At 30.7% G+C, this 23,746-nt stretch overlaps 1 long non-coding RNA gene across 1 annotated transcript in view; it reads left to right on the top strand.

Moving 5' to 3' along the window:
* Nucleotides 1-23,746, top strand: part of LOC148282426 (uncharacterized) — a 299,440-nt gene that overhangs the window by 211,592 nt on the left and 64,102 nt on the right. The window contains exon 4 of the long non-coding RNA XR_015822101.1: nt 17,207-17,283. This is a non-coding gene — a long non-coding RNA (uncharacterized LOC148282426). The remainder of the gene's footprint in view (nt 1-17,206; nt 17,284-23,746) is intronic.

Here is a 23,746-nt window from a genome sequence, read left to right as displayed (position 1 = left end):
AGGCGGTTTATAATGTTTATGAACTTTAAGAGTTCACGCCTCTACACCATAACAGTAAGACAGACTATATGCAGCATTTGATTATTCGTTGTCTCAGATTTAGGTTACAATATCGTCACAAAGAAGATTTTTCATTTTGTTAAATGCTGTTCGGGCCGCTTCTATTCTGCATTATATATATTATATTATATTTTACCCCCGGCTTCGTTCACATGATGTTAGGGAGAAATCAATTAAGTAATTCATTAGTTTTGTCGTTTGGCAATCAAAAATCTCCTGATGGAATGATATATTTTTTCGGGACAGAGAGTAGCTTGTATCAACTGCCGGTTCTCCAACTATTGCTATGAAAAAATACGACTTTCCGTTAGTTCAAGACAACGTCGCATCGTTATTTTGTTTACAAATCCAAAATACTATGACAAAACTAAATAAAGCAAGTCAATTATAGAAAACTAAAGAATTAATTTCAAATTTATATATTTTTTTATCCCACTTTACCATCATTTTCAAATAACGTTGCTAATTGTTGATAAATATATAAAAAAAAATTGTTGTGATTAAAAAAAAAGTTGAGATAAAAAATACGTATGTTTTTTTACTTCTCACCTCTCCAGCTACTTTTATGCAAATAATTATTTCAATTGGTCACTCCGTTGAGACGTGAAGGAAACACAAACAAACAAACATACTTTTGCACTTATGATTTTGATAAAATCATAAATAAAGTTATGAATAAAACTTCTGAGTTTAGTTTTACTTTTTTATTATTTTGACCAACGAGCGCTTTTACCTAAGTCAGCATCTTCAAGATTGGAAGACAAGAATTTTATGAAAATCATTAGGTAACTATGGAGTTTTATCAAGAAATATCAACAAAAAACATCAATAACTTATTATATTAGTATGGATGAATACAAGAGTATGCAATACGACGCGTTTCGTTTTGTTACGACATTATCAAAGTAACTCTAATATTTACAAAGTTTCGTTATATACTAACAATACTTGCTGTTTAATGATATTGGATATTAATTTTCATTGCAATTATGTGTTGGATATGTCAGTTTGTCAATCAATACAATCGAATTCCAAGAGATGAAGTTTATATGACAATTCGAAATGAAGAAACTTAATATAATGATTGCCAGATTGTCTCTGTTTCTGTAGCAGTCCTTAATAAGCAGACTTATGACAGTAGAGTTTGCTTTGGTGTAATATTGTCATGTCACAAAATCAGTATATTTTTAATTATAATGACTAAATTTTTTTAATTATATTTTACACCTTTCATTAAATAGTTAACAAAAAATTCGGTTATTTATGGTATATTTTCAATATTTTTGAAGTCGCTTCGAAGATACGCTTTTCCTTATTCAAAATCAGATTAATTCATATTAAAAGCTAGTTCTGCAAATAAAGATGGGCCAATCGACCAACCGGCCAACGAATTAAATTATTCGATAAACTATGATTCAAATTGATAAGATAGGGTCTAAAATTACAATGTTCGAGTATGTCTAAATGCTTGCTGACTGGCTGGATTTCCTCCCTAGGGAGTTATTCATATTTAAATTTATTTCAACAGAGAGAAAAAACATTTTTGAGAAAGGAATATGGAAGTCTAGGCATTTACAGGGCTTATGATTTGTCATTGCCTTATGATTTGTCATTTTATCTAAAGCTACCTACATTGAATTATTTTAGAACCATATTTAAATTTATTTCCACAGAGAGGGAAAACAATTTTTAGAAGAGAATATGGAAGTCTAGGCATTTACAGGGCTTATGACTTGTCATTGGCTGGTTTAAATGGCCATTTTACACAGTGTGTAACTTTAGATAAAAAAAACCTCTTTTAATTTTAAATACTCTAGTTGTTCCAAATTTTACTGAGATTCAGATTTTAATCATATTAGTTCGAATAATGTTTTACAAAAGTCATATGTAATTTTATCATAAGCTGATAAATGAACCTTATATAGTTCGTTAAATGATCAACTATCAAATAAAATTATTATTTAACTTAAGTGATGGTTAGTTTTCAGATTATTATTTCTCAAATATGTAAATACATCTCGTCTCTACTGTAAACTGGATACATGTATGCATGAAAATAATTTTTTGAGTTCTTTATATTTACTGCAACATTTTTATATTTTTAAGAGGATACACGATCTGATTTTTTACCAAACACACAAATTTCCTTTTTTTTTCTGGATTTTGACACTAGAGAAGTGATTTACAGACTTAAATATTTACTATTGGCGTGTCTCATTTATTGTTCTGTTTTTTATGGGAGCTAGAACCATCCAAAAACACAAAAAAACAGCCAGTTTTATCTGCTGTCTTCGGATACACGGTTTACAAATATGATAAAAAAATATTGGAAATGAAAAATACACCGGCACAGAAAATTTAATTTTCATACTTTTGCTAAAAAAACAAAAATAGTTTTGAGGTGCGGAAAACGGGACAACAAAACCTCGATTTTAGTTAGGTTTAATCACCGATATGCAGTTGCCTTTTCCACAAAATATTGGGAGGCATCTGTAAGAAAGTGGCAGAAAAAACAACCTTCAAATACCAATTCATCATATTTCTCTTTTCAACGCCTTTCCTCTAGAAGTTGAAAATTAATACATTAATATAAAATAATAATATTGTAATAAAACTGGATTTGAACCTCGAACTTTCGATCTGTTAGTCCACGATACTATTACGAGATGGCGACCTGCAAAAATACCATGGGGATTTTTGGTATATATCTGATGGTAAAATTATTATGCACATGTGATTTACGATTGATTTTTCATTTTTTTAAACTAATTTCCTTCCCGAATACATTGGCCTCCGTGGTGTAGTGCTCAAGACGCTTGATTCACGCACGGAGGTTCCGGGTTCGATTCCCGGTGAGAACACAAAAATTAAAATGTGATTTTTCTCAAGCCTAGGTGTACACCACTGTAATTAGGCCTCCTGGCCTGTTGTGGTGCAAAAAAAATGTAAAAAAAATAAAAATGTAAAAAACTCTTTGAATACGATATTTCTCATTATTCATACGTTTAAAAGATTGATTAATATAAAAATAAAACGAATCAATCATCGTCTCGTAATTAAACATTTTCGATTTTATATTATTTTTCCATTACTTTGAACATTGACGTAAAATTATCAACCTTCTAAAAATTTATTCGTTTTTGTGTTAAATCGAAGTAAAACATTTGCTAATCCAATAAAAAAATCAGAGCATTAAGCACGCGAGTGAATTCAGCTCGCTTAGCTTTAGTTCAAATACTTTTAAGCTTCTTAAGTCAAAATAAGGCAACTTTTTGCTTTGCTTAATTCAAACAACTTGTTTTTCCTTCGAAAACAAATTTCTTCAACCCTCCCTTAAACCCTCAGCATATTTTGCTAGAGTTTCATATTTCACATATTAAATAAATAAGTACCTTCTCCTTAATATTACCGTCATGTGAAATTATTCTTACCTTGAGTAGGTACTACAAGGCGCAAAGCAAAAATTACATACGGTATTACACGGTATAAACAATATGTATAAATTGACTAATAGCATTTTGTAAAATTAATACTAAAGTATTTTAGGAATGTTACTTAATTCTCTACTAAGCTTACGATTAGTCATTTGAAACTTTTTAATAAAAACATATCTACAAAAATATCATACCGCACCCCGTGGTGCATAAGGTACTGTACTGGGTACTCCAATTGAAGTTTATTTTTTAGAACAATGTAATATTGCAGTGTGAAATCAACTTTCGAATAAATATTTCACGTCGACTCTGCAAGAAATTGAACCTTGGAACTCAAGCTTGGAATTAACCGATTTAGTTTTTATCAGTATTTCGAGTATGTGAGAATCTTTGTCGAAATTAAATATTTATTTCAGAAGGTTTTTACACGAAAAGACTTTACAAACCTGAAGCGTAATACTAAACATCTAACATACCTTCAAGTCATAAAAATAATGAAGATACGTTGCAGTCGGTGTACTGATACACTGCCATAGTATGCTTAATTAGGTGCGGAAAGAGGGGATATGAATGAATGAAAATGATTATTTTATTTTTGTATTGAATTGAAACGCAAAAGTTATAAGTCATATTTCGTTAATTTTTGACGACTTTCAAACTTCATTTGATAATTTTATACCATTTTATTTGAATATTTACTAGCTGTTCATACTATTTTTTTTTTCTCATTTTTGATTACTATACAGATTTTCATATTCCTCTTATTATAAAATGATATTAAATTAGTAGCTTCAGAACAGATATTTTTGTATCTAATGTAGATACTTAACATATTTCCTTGCAATTTTAAATAAGCACTTAGCCCATATAACGGCTGCATAATACCTATTTAGGGATGTGAATCGTGGCACCTAAGTAGGGCCCATAACATCAGAATACTGAGTTTTGAGAATGCGTCTCAGAAGAATTTTGGGTGCTCGGTGGTTTGACTTTGTAAGGAATGAAGTAATAAGAGAACGGACAGAGAAAACTCCAATGACAACTGTCATCAAGCGGAGCCGATACGGTTATCTTGGCCAAATACTGCGGATCCTCCGGAGAGCCTTAACCGACCTTACCTATATTACACGGCATACCGTGCTCGACGCCCTGGACGTCCGCTGATGAATGTCTGTCGGCAGTTCAGTTGAGAACTACAAAACGCAAACCTGACTTTAGAGGAAACACAGGAGCCGGCAGCCGACAGAGATGACTGAAGGATCTTCATGGACACCGTTTGCTCTAACTAGGGAGCGAACATGGAATGATGATTTTTATTGAACGTTAATTTTTTGCAGGTACTATGCTTTGCCAATAAACTCCTTTTTTCGGCATTAAAACTCAAAATAAATATTGATGCACCTGGAACCACTCAATTTTTAATTTTTTTTGACAAAATATTTAACAACGCAAAATATGCAATATTAATTATTTATTATTCCTTTTCATTTCTCAACCCTCTTTCTGTCTCATTCCAAATTCATTACCTGCCCCAACATTTCTTATCATGCAATGTTTATAACATGTGCAATCTCTATCTACCTACTAAAAAACGGTTAAATTAAAAAAAATAATACGTGTATTTCTTTAAAAAAATAAAATACAGAAATATTGACCGGACTGTTTTTTTGTTGGCAAGAAGATATTGCTTTTAGCAATAAATCCGCCAATGCACACAATTTTTTTATACTTGAGAACTCACTAGTTCTTTGCCGAGCCATTCTATTTACAGCTCTATTCTAGCTCACCCGTGACATTGTTTTCACCTGGGGTGATATTCCAAACGCTCTCGCGGGCGTTAAAAACACTTTTATCTCGCTTTTTGTAAATACACGAGAAATACGTATGTAAATACACGAGATAAAAGTGTTTTCTACGGCCGCAAGAGTGGTTCAGAATAGCAACGCTGGTTGATCCAGCGATCTGTAGCTCTGCCTTCGCTTCTTCGTTCTGATACACTACACGCCACGTCTGTCTGTGTCCAACGAACTGCAAAATATGATGACAGAAATACGGCCGATAAGCAAATTTTGTACTTGTTCCTCCAGTATGGAGACATTGGTTCTTCGGCTTGTTCATAGGATCCTAAATATTCATCGCCAAAACCAAATCTCGGAAGCATTTACTATTTCCTGATTCCGTGCTTTATTTGTCCACGTTTCTATACCATACTCCTATGGGAATATTGGAAACACAATCTTCAGTACTATGTACATTTTTTTTTTCCATTGAGATACCCCGATCTTGCAAATTTTGAAGATTCGAGTCCTTACAAATTTTGATATTTGGATGCAAATTTCAATCATAAAAAACGTTCACCGCTTGCAAAGATAAATGAGCGAGAATAACTAGTATCTTGAACTTTTCAAGATTTTGTCAAGGTTTCATTTATTATTAAATATTTTTACGATTTTTAAACATAAAAAGAAGCAGATTTTTAAATAACGTTTTATGAAACAATTACCTGGAAAATTCTGTGCACATTAGTGCCACAGCTTACTAACGAGATAGTTGATATACAGTTTCTAAAGAAATTTTCGGCAAAACCACACAAATGATGAAATATACAAACACAAAAAAATATTGAAGAACTTAGAATAGATTTTGTGTTTTTGTGCTTTCGGTAAGAAAATGTTACATTAATTAGCAGCATTGTTCAAGAAAATAACATATTTCTTTTCATTTTTCTTTCGTCTGTGCCTTGTTTATTATTCCCTCGTACATGATTTGATAACGACCTGAAACAACGCGAATAATAAGCATTTTGTGTGTTTTTCAATATTTCTTACCTGCTAACACGTTTTTCTTAACCATAATTTGTTTCGTTATTTAGCGAAAGTAACACATTTGGAATTATCAAACATTATTCCATTTTTTACATATAATATACACGTTTAATACAAATTTGTGGGAAAAAATAATAACTACGTATATATTTTAACATGAATTGTAAATTTTACGTAGCGTAAAGTTATAAGGGTATGTATTTGATTGTTTGTGACAATCGACAGGCGCCGTTGGTTAGATGCCCAACTGTGAAACTGGCGTCGCGCGCGGGTTAAATTCCCTCCAGTTGCCAAATACAAGAAACATTTTTTTCTCAACTAGTCTAGGTGTAGTGGTATATTTTTCTACCTTTATTTATATCTTCACCTTCCCACCTGCTAACAAGGCTCTAAAATTAAGGCTTAGCGAATTACTATTTTTTTATTCAAATGTATTTTTTTGTTTCTTAATCATGTTTTATTGTTTTGGTGCTATATGTATTCTTTCTTGACCCACAGAGTTGAGACTTGTATCTTCATAATGTGGATGATCAAAGAATGAAGTTAATGAAATATACTTTCTTATATTTGAAGCACTAACTTTGAAGTGTGCTTTTTCAATACATAATATTATTTTATGGTTATCCTCATAATGTAATTGAGACACATTATATATATATATATATATTTATATATTTTTTTACCGACATAAAAAAACGATTGTATGAATTCTATAATGTGTTTTGGTTTCATGAAAAAAAAAATTAAATGCTTAATTATAGCAAATAAAAAAAGGCATTTGTTTTTTACTATTCATTATTACAATTATCAATTTAAAAAATAATAAACTATACTTAGAGAGCACTTTATAACTCCAAAACCGGTAGGTCATTTAATTGATAAGAAGTTTTTTAAAACACTGCGTTTTTATTTTAATTTTAAATAAAACACACACAAAATATAAAAAAGGCAATAATATATTACATTCGCTCTCAAAGGAGTGATTAAAAAAAAATTGATCTCTAACATTACATTATTTTTTTATTCATTTGTAAAGAGCGTTTTACAGTCGTCGTTAAGCATTAAAATTTTAAGCGCTTAGTTGCAAGATTTTTATACCAATGTTTGAAAAAATTCCGTGGACTGGCTCCTGAATCGTAAGACTGATCACATTGGCTTCCTGTGACAGTTGATTGAGATACGCTGCAGCAAAATTAACAATGCAGTGGTCTATGCACCATCAAAGTGAATAAGGGTTTAATGATAGTGGTTAGCATAAAAATATTTACAAAATGTTCCTTTTTAGAATCCCCATGATGTTTGGTTAGTTATTTAAGTTGGTTGTTTTATGTTTAAATCAAATATTTATCATGGTTTGTTCTTTTTATGTAAATATGCAAAGGGTTATTTTAAATATTTTTTTTATTTTTGTTACGTTATTGTTCTACTACGGTGTATTATTTGAGTTTATTAATTATTCTAACTTAATATTTGACTTAATTCTAGTGAAGTTGAGACTTGTGTCGCAATAGATGTAAATTATGACAAATCATGGGCCTTGATAATGCCTATACTTCCATATTCACTTTAAAAAAAAAAAAACTATTTTGCACTAAATTTCAAATTAAAATAAAGTTGTTTGTGAATATGTCTTAATAATGAACAATATAGAAATGTGCACACATGTATACCTTGTACTTAAAACTGTGAATATTTTGTTGATTATCTCTCTTTATTAAGTTAGTATCCTTTGTTTATTCTCAAATGTAGAAACGTTTCAATAAAGGATATTGTGAAGTGTCTTTAGCACAGGTAACTTCAGTGAGGTCACATTATTTTTATTATTAATAGTTTGTAAGAGAAAAATATGAATAAATAAATAAATTATTTTGGAAAAAATCCGATACACACGTTTAAATTCAATGTTAAATGAATTTAAACGTGTGAGCAATTAATATTTTAGAAAGCGATGAAATTCAGTACAGTATTATTAATTCTAAAAAAAACGCAGAATTTTAGAAAAAAAACATCAAAGTTTGATATATGACCCTATAAAATTGACTTGTCTACAACACACATACTTTTTATACGTTCTTGAATGTAATCAAAGGTTTATAACTATGGCAACTATAAAATAATTAACAAGATCAAAATGCCAGAGAAAATGTAAAAATTAATTTAAAAAAATTATGATATCCGAAAAAACATTTAAGAAAAAAAAAATTCTGAAATTCAAACAGAAGGTTAAAAGATATGTTAAAAGTCCTTAAAATAAAATGTACGAGTGTTCCATTAATGTTAGTATTTTTAATGTTTTACCACAAAGTTAATGCTTTAAACATGACAAAAAAAATTATGTACGTTTTAAAATATGTTTATGTGTCTTATATCAAGATTTAAAAAAATAAAATGAATGTATGTTTATAAATTCATGCACAATATAAGTATTTAAAATCAAAGTATTATTATAGTTATATAACTGTAATAATACTTTGATTTTGAATCTTCATAGCTTTGTATTTTTTCCGGCAACTAATATTACAATAATTATTATAAACCCTTGTAAATGATATTTGAGACTCCGGTTTTTATCTCATTGATAGTCTTATTTTTTTATTGCATCATCCTACTAGTACTACATATTGATATTAATTTTAACGGTTAATAATATTACGATAAAAATCTTGAAAGATTCGGAGTTGTTTAGTATCTGTAAAAATACTAAAACGGTGAAAATAGAAAACCCTTCGAGGGTAATGTCCTTTTTTCAATAACTCTTTCCTTCGCGGAGGTAGTGTATTTTTAGGTCTTTTTTTAATAACCTCATCCTTCATTGTATAACCACCCCGTCCCATAAAACACATAATAAAGTATTTTAAATTTGATATATGACCCTATAAAATTGACTTGTATACAACATACATACTTTTTTATACGTTCTTGAATGTAATCAAAGGTTTATAACTATGGTGAACAGAAAAAAATGTATGGAAAATAAGGTTAACCAGGTTACCTATGGTTAACCTAAGGTAACCTCGGGTTTTTACATGCATTATGTCAAAGATTAATCAAAACTCACATATACCGCCTATCTTCTTAACGCGCCATCCACTGCGCCACAAGACTAACTTAAGTAATTTAAGGTTACAATTTTAACTTTTTTTACATAACAGTATTTTTGACATAATTTGTTTACCCTTCGAAGCACTGACATCGTTATTTAAATTTCAAACAAATGAATTCTAAATTCAAACAATTTTCAACCAATCTGCGTAATTCCCGCCGTTTGAGCTCTTTTTTTAATTTTTCATTTTTGTTCGCTGTATTTGAACTGTCGTGTTAACTGAAACGAATGGTCAACTCGGGTCAGGGAAAATAGAAATATTTTCTTCATATTCGTTTTTGTTTTTTTTAAATTTATTTATTTGCGTATTTCGTAGCGTAAAACGAATCCCAGGGATAATTTCACCAAAAATAATAAAATACCATGCAATGTGAGTAAGTTCTTACAATTTCAAGATGGCGGAAAACAATAGAATTTAAGTCCCAACACTCATGTATGGAAGTAAAACATGGAACTGGTAGAAAAAGGATGAAAACAAAGTGATTGCTGTTGAAATACGGTCGCTTAGACGAATGTGTGTAAAATCAATGCATGATAGGGTTTCGAATGATAAAATCAGGCAAGCTTGAAAATCTGAGATAGGTGTAATCAATACAATTAAGAAAGTGTCACTAAGATGGTTTAGTTGTATATAGTGAATAGATGATAAAAAAATGGTATAATAGACATATGTGGCAAAAATGAATCGTAAGTAGGACGTGGATGATCAAAAAAGACGTAGCATGATCAGATACATCGAAATCTCAAGTCTGGTCACGTCAAAAGCAGACACAATTGAAGGACATGTATGACAAGATGTATAAATAAAGAAGAAGTTACGGATTTATGTCAGGACATGAGAGTATGGGTGTCCATCCTCTGTTTCGGCCAGAATGGCGGGATGATAGTAGTTGAAAATTATATCGCAAAACGAAATATTATTTATTCCGGTATTTTTTTTTACCTACGTAACATGAAAGGGTTTGAAATAAATATAAGATAATTATGTATTTCTGCGTATATATATATTATATGTATTGTCAAACTCTGGCAATGAATATGCCTCATATTCTGATGTATTTAATTAATCACTACTTAACTACAAAAACAAAATAACGAATTTGTTTTTGGCGAAACTAAGTAATCCACTTCAATTGATCTGGTTGATAAATGTAGTTATCCGTCACACTATAATTGGAGATACGTGTGAAATAGAGAATATTGTACGATGGAAAAGATAAAGATGAAGGACAGAATCAGCAGCGTCAGACATGTGTAATGTGTATACTGCAGCCAATGAAATCCTATCTGGACAACGCAACGTCCACCTGGAAGACCACCCAAGAGATGAATAAACAGTTGAATCTTATCTCATATCAGGAAAACAACTAGTTTTCTGTGACACTTCAAAGATGAAGAAAAAAATTAGTTGTAATTTGTGTAATGTAATAAGGGCCTTCATAATAAACTTTGTATAAGGTTAAGCCAAGGCATAGTGGTAGAATAAAATAGCATGGATACTTGGACTGGAGAGAGGTAAATATCCATTCATGTACTTATATAGAGTCAATGTTATATATTTCTCGTCTACGAAAACATTGAACTAATATTGACTATATATATGTTCGGCACACTAAATCGTATAATCGATGTGTCATCATTACTGGGACAGGTAAAATTTTATATTCCGACTCGTAGGTTGAGAAACAACGAAGAACTGTTTATTTACTAGCATAAAACTATGCCCTTAATTATCCAATGACTTGTCTCTGTCGTATTATTTACTCAAGACAAGATCTGAATTTTTTTGGTTCAAGTTTACAACTATTTAAACGAGCACTAAATACACATTAATTTTATATTTGAAGCACTAACATTGTGGTTATTAATCTGGCATAATAAATCTGGGATATACCAATGAAATTGTAATGATTGCGATTCAATGAACATTAAGAGTACCTGAATAATAATATTTTTTCCAAATTCGCAAACCACCTTATGTAAAATATTAATAATTTCAATAAAGACACTAGATTAAAAGAACTTTATGTTAAAAACTAATTATTAAATTTGACAACATAATAAGATTTAAAAAAATAAATATAAAGCCAAATTAACAAAATTTATTTTAGTCGACTCCTGTTAAGTTTCACTAATATGCATTTCAAATAACCACCCCTTTAGGAAAAAAAGACTTGATTTATTAGCTCCACGTGTAGTATTTAGTAAACATGAATAAAATAAAATAGGAAATAATTCATAAGTTACGTAAACCTTGACGAAAAAGCTTGTTTGCTTTGAAACCAGTCAGTGGAAAAAAAATAGTGGTTAAAATCGAAGTTGTTTTATTTATTTTACTTAATAAATAGTCCAGATTTTCTCTTGATGTCCCTTGTGTTTTTCAATGCTATTTTTATTATTTTTTAACTTATTTTGCTATTCTTTTATCGTAATATTGATCTCTATAAATCCCATAATGGACAACGTCCGTAAATAAATAAATACAGATGGAAATACCATCCTTGTTATAATGGTAGATAAATAATGGTTTTTGCATCATTATTGTACCACTTTGCATTGGCGTAACTTTGTTCCAAATTTATAAGTAAAGCCCTTCATTATTTTATTGGTAATCATTATTCTTAAAATCATTAAGTATAAAATATGCAGGTTTGTGTTAATATATGTGTTTTGATATCTCTAATTAAAGTATTTTTTCACTCTATAAACATATTACGTAAATGGCAGAAATGCCGTATGTATGTATTTGATAACAAATGCCGCGCCGTGGCGCAGTTAGTTAGATGCCCAACTGGCATCGTAGGGTCGATTCCTAGCAGTTGCAAAAAAAAATACATGATTTTTTTTTAGTGGTCTGGGTGAGTTTTGTGGTATTTTTTACATAACTTCCTTCCATATCCTCTCTCCCTCACCAGCTGACAAGTCTCTAAAATAAAAGTTTAGCGAGTTATTTCTTTATAAATATTTTTTTAAACTAGTGTTTTGACCATATCATCTCCATTCTATTATTCATACATTATATATAAATTTATTGTATTTTCGCATGTGCATATATATTGTGTATGAATGTGTGTATATATATGTATATGTATGTATATGTGTGTATATATGTATGTATGTGTATATGTATGTATGAAGTATGTATGCTTTATATTTATATAATTAATTGTATTTTTACATTTAATGTAAACTGTATTTTTTTTTCTTTTCTTCTCTTTTGGGATATAACTGTTTTTTTTATTTCTTCAATATTGTTTTTATTTATAGGAAACATATTCGAAAACCATATTTGCAGCAACAAATCGGTTTCTTAGAACAGGCATTTGCCCATATAGGAACCGATTGCAACATTAGGCGTATTAATATTTCTGGCTTGCCGACCCTTCATATACTGAGCCTACTCCTAGTACAAGCAGAATTTGCCAGAGTGTTTTTTGGGCCATTTTTGTAACATTGTATGTATAAACTAATAAATGAATAAAAATGAAATACTAGAAATAAGTTTAAAAATAACAAAAAAATACTTAATGTTATTAAATATTTGTAAATAACCGTTTGCCGACTTTCTTTGTCTACCGGTTTCGAGACGTACCCGTCTCTTCGTCAGAACACCAATAAAACGTTTTGCATGATGGTTTGCATGTTGGTTTAATTGGTGTTCTGACGAAAAGACGGGTGCGTCTATTCACATAACACATAATAATACTCCTCATCATTTTCATTGCATCAAGGTAAGATGGCAGTGTCTTACGCTTTAGTTACCTGTATAATTTTATGTTAGTGATTAATAAAAAAAATGTGTTAAAAAATCACATATCCTCCCAAACCGTCTTACTTAGACCGCCCTCGCCTATCCCCTCTCTTACACATCACACACACTGCTTCACACACACATACAAACACATCCAATTATTTGTACAGATTATTTTTTTCTAAATATTCTCATCTTAAGAGACAATTTTTTAAATGAGGGAAATTGCGGAAAATTATAACATCCCCGTTGTGTGTTCATTTTTTAAGTGATTTATCGAGCGCTTTCCTTTTTCAGCCGGAAAAGTCGCTCTTCCGGTCAGTGTGAGTACTGAAGCTGTAAAAGGAAAAAAAGTAGCTAGCTATAAGACTTACGCCCTTGGTCCCTGAACTTCATTCAATTTTCAGGGCTTCTCAACTAACTTCACTAAATTCAATAATACTTGATTTACTTTGAAAACAACCAACTTTGGCTAGCTTAGAAACACGTAGTTTTTATGAAATCTACACTCATTTTCTCATACCATTTTCTTTATTGACTTAAGTATTTGTTATTTTATCAAAAAATCACCAGTAAAAAAACTTAATGATTTGAATAAAACTAGTAAATCCACAAATTTGGAATTATCTGTAGCTATTATAATATGTTATTACAACTCCATAAGATCGTTTTATCTCTTTTACTTCACACAAGTCAATAGATGGAAGAGTTGAGGAAATGTAGATGTTCAAACATGGGCTGAATGGTAAATGTTACACAGTTTATTTATTTAAGAGAAAATTATGCGGATTCCAAAAAAAATACTATATTACACGTATATTTAAAAAAAAAAATATATTTTAGTACATCCTTATATAAATTAACATAATATGAATGACCCAGTACTGTTGTTGCCTATATCACTTTATTTTTATCGTTTATTTATATTTTTTTTAAAATAAGGATGATATATTGCAACTAAATACAACTTCTATTAAAATTTAATACATATATTTACCTTAATGTTTCCCATTGCGTGAAAGAAAAAATAATTTATTAATTTTTACATAATAAGGAGTAACGTTTTATAATAATAATATTATAATTTATAAATATTTTCAGTACGACATATTAATTACAAAAAATATATAAGGTGTTTTCAATCAGTGCTACACAGAAAAAAAATATCAAAGTTTTGAATACAACACATATTTCTTAAATGTGTTGTATTCAAAACTTTGTAAAAATATCATTGAAACAAAAATAATTCAACACTTTTTTTATTATATCCAATTTTTCGTACACAAGAACTGGATTCAACCCCCTTGGGAGTTTTTAATATTAATATATGACAACATAAACGAACAACATTTTATAGGTGGAAATATAGAAATCTACGTATTTACAGGGCTTGTAATCTGTCATTAGCTGTATTTAACAGCTACTATACATATTGTTTATTATTGACCATTCTACCTATGTTTTTTTAGCTAATTTACTTTGAATAAGTACATAATATTACAAGGAAATGCAATTTTTAATGTCAATTTTAGATGTATATTTCCCATTACGTAAAAGAAAAAAAACAATTCTTGTGTAAAAGGGAGTGACGTCTCACAATATTGTGTTTTTTTAAAATAATAAGTGATAACTTTCAAAGTTTATTCAATATATATAAGTTACAAAAAAATAAACAGTGTTAGAAGTGAGAAAAAACAGTTTTATCCCATAAAAACTGTTATATATAAAAAAAAATTCTTGCGTTAATCAGTTTTCAAGCCTTTTCCTTATTTTAATTTACTATCCACAGTACTCTAATTGTTGAGAACCTCCCTTTCTCCTATCCCCTTGCCCTGTCTACCCCCTACGCCCCCTGTCGACCACCAGGTGTGGGGCAATAAATAAAGGGGTAGTTTATACCCCGTCCGTTTTTTCTCTTCCGTTTTTTCCTACCCTCTCGGATATTCCAAGGAATATTTATTGTTGTGGCCTCATGTAATAAATTCATTTTGAAAAATTATTTTCTTGAAAACGTTTATATTTGGAAGAGCTTCCAGGAATTCGATTAAAATTCAAATATACCATACACAATACAAATAAATATCGCATTTCTGTATCAAAAAAATATTTCAAATGCCAAATGAAGTGTTTCCAAAATCTCGTATTGAGGACTAAAAGCTTTTAAAATTTTGAAACCTAAATACATATTTAAAAATAAAAACGTGATTTTCAAAAACAACATCAAACAAACATTGTAAGTAATTGTAATTGAGCTGAATTATTTTCATAATTATATTTTTACATTTCATCGAAACTAATAAAACATTTTATTTATTTTATTTAACCCCAACGGCTCAGGTGTTCATTTAAACATACGCAAAACAAAGAAGTTTAGTGCTTCGGAAAATTGTTAGCAAAAATGTTTTCTTACACGCTGTTAAAATAAGATCATTAAAGATATTAGAAATTTCTCGAAAATGTACGAAAAAAAATTATTTTTTTTTTTAAATGTAAATGAACTACTTTGAATTACGTTACAAGTTCTTCTGAATCAACCAATGATAGAATATTGTGAAAGATTTTCAGTTACCGGAAAGTCAACTCACCAATCAGCAGAACTCACCGACGAGAACTTGTGACGTCACGGGCGGAGATTTTCAGAATTCCAAAACTTTAAAAAATCATAGCGCTGTTAATACGATGCATAAAAATAAACCTACATAAAAAAAATTGGCCTAGTTTGATAGAATACAAACGATTTTTTTATTTTTTTTAAACACTGACTTTCGGTCCTATAAAAACGTTGATTACGGTGTGCACACATTTGTTTATTTCAGAAACCTTATGTTGCGGCGGGGAGTACATTTTTTTGCATTTTGGTTACCTTCCAAAAAACACGTCTTAAACTTCTAATTTATTCTGTTATGTTTGCTTTGCTGTAGAGCGGATAGGTGTCACCATAATACGTAAATATTTCTGATTTTGATTAGTTTTAAAACATGACTTAAAGTTGCTGTAACAAAGATCGCCGCAAACAATGGGTTAAAGACTTTTTACTTGTTTTGCTCATACTTAAAAACTTTTTATGTCCAAAATCGAGTCAAATTTGGCAATCTTAATAATTGCATGAACCGCCATTTTCATACTGCTTCTTTTTGTCCCTTTCAATCTGAGTTTTGATTTTTGTCTAAAAAACTTATGACAGATGCGTGGGAGTCAAAGTCCAGTGATCGATGACACACACACGTACCAATCGATTTTACCTGCAAAATAAAGCAACGACCGAAGAAGCAAGTCAGCTAATCCGTCCACATAAGATCAACGTCCTGGAGTACAATAACTTCATTTCTGTCATAGAGACAACAAGAACAAAGAACGCGGCCTATAAATATAACACGGAGTGTGGTCAGTCAGCTAAACTTGATCAGTTCAGCTCATCATCGACGTTACATTTGCGCTTCATAACGAAGTTCCGTATATTCATTCGCCGTGTAATAAATACATTGGAACTTCAACCGCGTTTCTTCTGCCCACCTCCAACTGGGGTAGGAGCTCCAACTCTAACAAAATGCAAAATTCTGCTGATGTCATTTTTGTTTTTGACCACATTGCAATTATGTATTGGGTGCAAACATAAGTTGTGTCTCTTTTTTTCTAAATGAAGGAAACAAAAGGACACATAAAAAAATCGCTACAAATTTGTCAGTAACGTAATTTCCTTGATTAATTTACTTTACTCTGCACAAATATTGCAAGCGACTTTGACAACTTAATTTCCTCAATTGAACCCAAATAGTAGCAGGAGTCGAAAATTCTCACTAACTTATTAATTGCTAATTTCGTCTCATGCGACAAACATTTATTTACCAATTGCATCTTTCTGTCTATTCCCAACACTCACCCTCCTTTCAATATATTTCCCAGTCTTTCCATCCCTGTTTTAGAACAACCGGATCCACATCTCCAGTGATCTCACACTAAGTTGTACTTTCATACAGTCATACAACTGTTGTTATGTATATACAATACATTTAACTGTTTTATTTAATTCCAGGTTCAAAGAAAAGTTTCGTGCAAAGGTCCTGTAAGGACCCGAGGAATACATCAAACAGTCAACTTCAGGAGCGCGGGGTATGTTTACGTTAACATAAAATTGCTTTAACCATTAAGCTCACCCTCTCCAGAACTCATAAATTGCCATGATTACGCTTCTTCACACATTAATATAAATATATTCACATAAAATCCCCAGAGATTGTTAAACTTCAGGTCTATGGTTGTGTTTATACACATTTTACTCTTATTTTTAGCTACAAAGGGTGTTATTTTAACTCATATAAAAAAAAACTAATTAGTCAAAGAAAAAAAACTTTCATGTTTTTGCTGAACCTTAGTGCTTGACCATAGTGGTGAGTGTTTTTGGCGCGGCGCGGGTGCGGTGAATTTAAGCATATGGAAATAAACAGTCGCTCGGGAACGGCAAACCGCACCATTTTGGTAATATATCTGTTAAGAAAAATTGATAATGAGCTCTTTTGGATTTTAAAAATAATTAAAAACAATAAAATAAAAAAGCCAATAACAGAAACCTTTCTACAAGCATTCAATAAATATAAGCAAGTTATGTATATGTTATGTATGAATGAGTGTGTTTATGTGGGTATGTATGTTAGAAGTCTAAAGTGTGTGCGTCCTCCCTGTAAGTGCGATTTTGATTTAATGAAATGCCTAAATAAGGAAATCAAATAGAAATACGTCCGTCTGTGTAGTGGTTGGCAGGTTCGCCTACCATGCTTGAGGTCTCAGGTTTGATTTCTGGTAGGGTCAACGCAAAATATTTGTTCGCAAAGTTTTTTTTTTTACACTGCAGTATTTCACTGTCGCAGTTGCTCAGTGAGTTATTCATATTTAAATTTGTTGCAACTTAGAAGTAAAACATTTTTGAGAAAAGAATTTGGAAGTCTGGGTATTTACAGGGCTTATAACTTGTCATTGGCTGATTTAAGTAGCCACTTTACACACCGTGTAGCATTCACAATTCTGCCTATGTTAGAACATCCACATTTCTTCAACTCTTCCATCTGTTGACTTTTGTGAAGTAAAAGGGCTGAAACCTTCAGCATATGGGTAAGATTCATACGGCTGAACCAATTCACCTACTAGGCAACGCCGAAAAACAATTTTCCAATGTTTATACTTCCTATTATATAAGAAATCAAATTCTAATTAAAGTCTACTGAACACATTATTTTATTTTTACAAATATGAAAACAAAAATTTCATGACAATTGTTTTGCCTTGTTAGGGCATTTTTAAACTTCAAATACTAACTTTTTTTAAAATTCTTCCGAAATTTAAATATAAATGCCTTAATTCCCCAGTACCTATAAAACACTCAGCCTTCCTTTGAACTATTGGTTTTGCCCACAATGATGATTTATGTACATGCTATAGTTCATAGGATTATTTTTATTTTTTAGGTACCTTGAATTACATAACTATATAAGGGCATTCAATCCATCTTATCTTCACATACGTTTGAAAATGTCATAAAAAGCCGAAACAATTTTTTTTAGTTATATCTGTAAAAATATAATGTGTTCAGTAGACTCAAAGCAGTGTTTGATTTTTTTTATATTATAAGTTTAGATATAAAGTTCTACAAAATAAACACCAAATTAATCAATATATTATACTTCTTCTTTTACCAGGTATTTAATTCAACATTGTTGTGAGTCCGTCCAAATGCTTGCAAACTGGCTGGATTTCCTTCCCAGGAAGTTACTTATATTTTAATTTAAGCCCTGTAAATGCCTAGACTTCCTTTTTCCCTTCTTAAAAATGTTTTTTTCCCTGTTGCAACAAATTGAAATAATAGAAGGACATGCGTAAATTATAATATTTGTACTATTTTATGAGCAAACAAATATTTTTTTTAATAAAACGAACAAATTTTAATTTTATACACCTTTTATCATTAAATAACATTAAGAACCACTTTAATGGGAACACTTTCTTTCCAAGCAGATGTATTCTTAATGAGCATTTTATATTTCGTAAACAAAACCTCATTCCGAGAATGTTGTTTATTGTTGACTTAGTTATTTATGTTATCTCGTACTAATTTTCAGAAAACAAATATCGGGGAAATTGTTATCACAAGAATGTTATTACTAAAACCACAATTTCACCTTGGCTTTAAAGCATTTCCCTACAGCAATGTTATAATAACACATTGGAAGCGTTTACATATATCGTTTTATAAAATTTTGGTTCTTCGAAAAATTTATGCGTTTAAATTTTATTTAAAATGAAGGAGCTGAATCCGGAAAAGCTTTGCTTTTGCTCGATTTGAATACATACTCGAATATAGATTAAATGAACATAATCGAATTTTTTATATTAATTATTGTATTTACTATAAAGCTCCTCCTTCCCAAAACTATGCGACTTAGAGTATGCCGATGATGCGGTTATAATTGATGATTCAGTCAGAGGTCTTCAAGCCACTGTAGATAGCCTAAATAGGTACTTCGCATGCATGGGTTTAAAAATCAATATTGCAAAAACCCACGTACTGCGTAACACTTCATACGTTGATGCCCTAAATCCCCTGACTCTGTCCAACAAGTCATCGAAAGGGTCAAGAGTTTCAAATACCTGGGAGTATATGTCACGGAAAATGGCAGCTTTCAAAAATAACTGGGAGTGCGGCTAGAAATAGCAGGCGCCACATTTAATAGCATAAGGGCTGCTTGGAGATCGGATATTTACCCAGTGAAAACCAAATGTCGCCTATATAGTATTTATTAAGGGTTATTTAGATATAAATACATTTATTTCCATGTTTAAATATCTTTATCTTTTTTTTATCTTTAATTTCTATTGAATATGTTTTAACTTGATTTATAAAAATAAAAATTTCATTTTGTTGGTTGGTTGAAGAAAATTGCCATTTGGCAATAAGCCCGTTAATGTACAATGAACTTTATATACAAAAAACTAAAAAAAAAAAAATATGAAAAAATCTGTATCAGTACATTTTGCGTTTTTCAAAAAATGTTATCATATTTCGAGAGGTCTCAGGTTCGATTCCTCACATGGTTGATATGAAATATATGCTTGAAAGGGTTTTTTCACACCAGATTATTTTATTGTGGACTGGTACCTGGAGCGTAAGACTGATCATCCTACCTTCATGTTACAAAAATGGTCGAAATACGCTGCAATTGGTATACCAATGCAGGTTCTTATGCACTACAAGTGCGGAAAGGAAATGATAATTATAAAAAAAACTCTCGCAAAACACTAGAAAAATAGAAAAGCGTAGAAAAAATTACATTATGGTTACTTGTAAAAATGAATAAATATTGTTTTTTCTTTTTATTGACTATCTTTCGCATTGAACTAATGAATCTAACTGTATTCCCTGCACATGCGAAAGAAGGGATTATAATATCCCCTATACGAGAAAAAGCACTTAACTCTAAAGATGTTGGGATTACGCAGTCGTATTTTATAGCGTGTAAGTTAATATTGCTAATGAGTGACGTGTCAACGTGAAAATTAAGAATTTTATATGACCAGATGAGTTATTTTATATTTCATCTCACTTTAAAGCTGTCTACTATGAAAACAGTTAGACGATCTCTATAGGCGTCTTGGTTTTGACTCTTTTCAGACCTAAAGGCTAGTGTTCTTAAAAAAATAGCTTGAGCTGATTCAATCAATATAAATCAAACACTCGGGACTCCATACCGGAGATCCATACTCTAAAATGCTTCGAACTTGGGACACGTATGATACTTTTTTTTAAAGAAAGAAATATTCTCAATGACTACTCTCAGGTTAAAACCCTAAAAAAACCATGAGGGGATAAGTCAGCCCCGTAGTTTAGTGGTTGGCAATTTTAGTACCGTTGTTAAAGGCTTGGATCTGATTCCTAGCAGGGCTGATGTGATTTTTTAAGTAAGTAAGTAGTTGTTAAACACATTTATATTTCACTGTTCCTGGACTGGTAATTTAAGCGAAATTCTTACAACTTGCGATTGATATGCAAATGTAATGCCCTAGGCACCACTTGTTACGGATGAAGAATTATTAAAATGATTATAATACTTATATAAATATGTTAATTTGTGTTTTTTTTTTATTTCAATATTTTCGCGCTTCTGCAGATTCTGATTTATAATTGTGATAGATGGTAATTTTTTTGAGCAAAATTAACCTTAAAAGCTTCAATAATTATATTATGATAATGCGGCACTATAAACCAACTTGAAAAACTGCTTTTAGTACATAAAACTTAAGCTTATTTTTGGGTCATTCTGGAGGTCGATTAGATTTAAAATGTAGATGAAACGCATTATTAAGCCCAGAAAAAACATAATTTATCAGTGATATATTGAGGTTCCGAGGGCTTTATCGACGTTTTTATAGTAATATATTACAAAAAATATTCAAAGATTTACTACAAAAATGCCAAGTAAACTAGAAAAAAACTATGCCTTTTTCAATATTACATAGTTTCAAGAAAATTGCTTACAAAAATACTATTTTATTAAGATAAATAATGTAAGAATCTTACACGTTTCAGCTCAAATAAAGCCTTCGGAAGTGTTTGCGTTTATTCTTTCATATCTAAGTCCATTTTAAAAAGCATTAGATATTTCTAGTTATTACAAAAAAAATCGAATAACTTTAGAGACTCGTTAACAGGTGATGGGAAATAACCTTAATGGAAGGAAGTTATAAAAAAAAATCCACAACACGATTTTATTTTACTTGTTTGTTTTTTCTATATGTTACATTTTATTCATTTATTTGTTTATATTTTTTTACCATACAGCCTAAACGAATTATTTAATGAAGAAACATATTTACAAGAAACTGAACAAAACGAACATAAAACTAAGTAGCAAAGACAAAGAAGTGCAATAAAAATTGGTATACAGTATATTTAAAAATACAATAAACATATAAGACTTCGAGCTAACCCATGCTTATCCATCTTCATTCTACACTGTTTTAGTGGCAAAAAAATATACAAAAAGCCGGATGCTCTATCCTAAAGAATTGAGATTGAGAATTAAATGACAAATTTACTAATCCACACATTTTGAACATTGAGGCATAAAAACAAAAGTTGCTCATAAACATTTGGCAACTAGCAGATCATGACTTTAATGATATGATTGGAAACATGAAAATAAATTTATTGCAACACAGGTAGTACATCACTTATTGCATTCAATGTGTCAAAAATACATGTAAAGTTCGGTGGGGTTCGAACTGTCAGTAGGGTTGCATCTTGCTGAAGAGTGTGATTTTATAAAATGCTGCGAACGCCTAGTTGTATACCACCGACAACACTACTGACTAGTCCAACTCGTCAGCGCCCACGTCGCAAACTCCGGAAAATAGGATCACACTCATAACGGTGTGATCACAGCGGATAACGAGAGGATGAAAGTCGAGTTTTTGGCGCCTCAAAATCAAAACCAAACAGCTAAGGGAAGGTAACCCCGACAAAAAATTCCAACAGAAAGGGCTTCGGAAAACCACTTTGGTCATCTTTTCCCAGGAATCGCTATGGCGAGTAAATCCAATAAAAAGTTGTCCTTGCTACAGAGATTCTGTCGCTGTTGTGATCGCAAACGTCGAGGAGACCTGAAAAGGCACCGCAAGAAGAAGAAGATAAAAGATCCATCTTAGTTCTACGTTTCTTCAATAAAGACTGCTTGACAGATTGACATATTTTAAAAAAGAAATAATTACCCATTTGCATTCTGACCAACCGTGTTACTTTTATTATAACATGGTTTTGCAGAGACTCGACATGGCCAATTTGAATTTTATTGAATGGAGACCAATGGAGAAGCATATCTTAGATATGGTCGAACTAGTGAGCAGTAAAGAGTTTTGATAGCATTAATGTTTTTGAAGACTGTCGTTTTTCTTTTGATAAAACCAAGAAGTTTAAGATATTTGTTTACAATATTATCAATGTGTTCACGCTATTAAATAAACGTTTTTCTTATATTATAATGTATTCACTGCTGTGACAATAATTTTTGTAATAAAATTTCCTAAAACCATAGAATTAAGAATAGTCCAGAAGGAGTGTAGAATCATATTTGAATACATCGGACTGTGTCCAATAATTCTCCCACTCCGGCTTACTTTCGCCGCGCGTATTCGTGAAGTCGCCGGGTAATGTTGATTGATGGGAAAAAAAATTATAACACAAATGTAAGATAAAAAAAAGTAATCTGTTAATTTATCTAAAATTTTATTGTGCACGCGGAAACATTGATTGACACAACAGAGTAGATAAGTAAAGGGTCATTTAATAAGAGTAATTGAATTAATGAACTTTGAACTTAAAATATAAAATAAAATTTTATTTGACATAAAACGGATATTTTTATATCATGTCAAATAATATTTGATGTTTTAAAGATAATGTCGTTCAAATGTCCCCCACGGCGCTGTTTAATCCGAGGTCTAATTTTCATTAGTTCTTTCATTAGATGAGCAAAGTATTGTAAAAAAAAATTCTACCCTGGCAACACTAACGAAATTTCCATTTTGT

Source organism: Micrasema longulum, unplaced genomic scaffold (genome assembly GCF_059751315.1).
Source record: "Micrasema longulum isolate JH-2025_06_02 unplaced genomic scaffold, ASM5975131v1 h1tg000331l, whole genome shotgun sequence".
NCBI lineage: Eukaryota > Metazoa > Arthropoda > Insecta > Trichoptera > Brachycentridae > Micrasema > Micrasema longulum.
The sequence above is the reverse complement of the archived record's forward strand: the minus strand, read 5'-3'. Positions and strand labels throughout refer to the sequence as shown.